Here is a 643-nt window from a genome sequence, read left to right on the forward strand (position 1 = left end):
GGTATACCGCGATTTGAAAATTTCACGGTTTCAAAACCGACAATATTTTCCGTTATATCGTTCCTGCGGTATGCGCTGTTTTTCATGTGTCTTCAAAGACTGAAAGTGTAGAAATCCCTCAGGTTGAGTGCAGTGTAGAGAGAATCACGACCCTCCTCCTCCTGTTGGTGCTAATATTCTGTATGTTGCTCAAAAACAAAATATATTGTGTTCAGTGGGAAAAAAGTTGTTGTTTTTTTACCCAGTAATTTAAAAATAACACAATTTAGAGCTGTAACGACAATACCGTGATACCATGAAACCATGATATTTTTGCTTAAGGTTATCATACCGGCCCATGCCTAGCTCAACCTGGCAAAGACTGAGCTTCTTGTTTTCCCTGCCACTCCAACTCTACAGCATGATTTCACCATCCAGCTAGGTTCTTCTACAGTTACCCCATCAACTTCGGTCAGAAATCTTGGTGTAATCTTTATTCAGAATGCAGCGGTACGACTGGTCTTCAATGAGCCCAAAACAGCCCATGTTACACCTCTCTTTATCTCCTTCCACTGGCTACCGGTTGCGGATCACATCAAGTTCAAGACATTGATGCTTGCATATAGAACAGCCACAGGCTCAGCACCCGCCTACTTCCACTCAC

At 42.6% G+C, this 643-nt stretch overlaps 1 protein-coding gene across 1 annotated transcript in view; it reads right to left on the minus strand.

The window, feature by feature from the left end:
- Window positions 1-643, minus strand: part of LOC107681539 (rho-associated protein kinase 2-like) — a 54794-nt gene that overhangs the window by 2815 nt on the left and 51336 nt on the right.

The sequence above is a fragment of the Sinocyclocheilus anshuiensis genome, unplaced genomic scaffold, assembly GCF_001515605.1.
Source record: "Sinocyclocheilus anshuiensis isolate Anshui unplaced genomic scaffold, SAMN03320099.WGS_v1.1 scaffold2334, whole genome shotgun sequence".
Lineage (NCBI taxonomy): Eukaryota > Metazoa > Chordata > Actinopteri > Cypriniformes > Cyprinidae > Sinocyclocheilus > Sinocyclocheilus anshuiensis.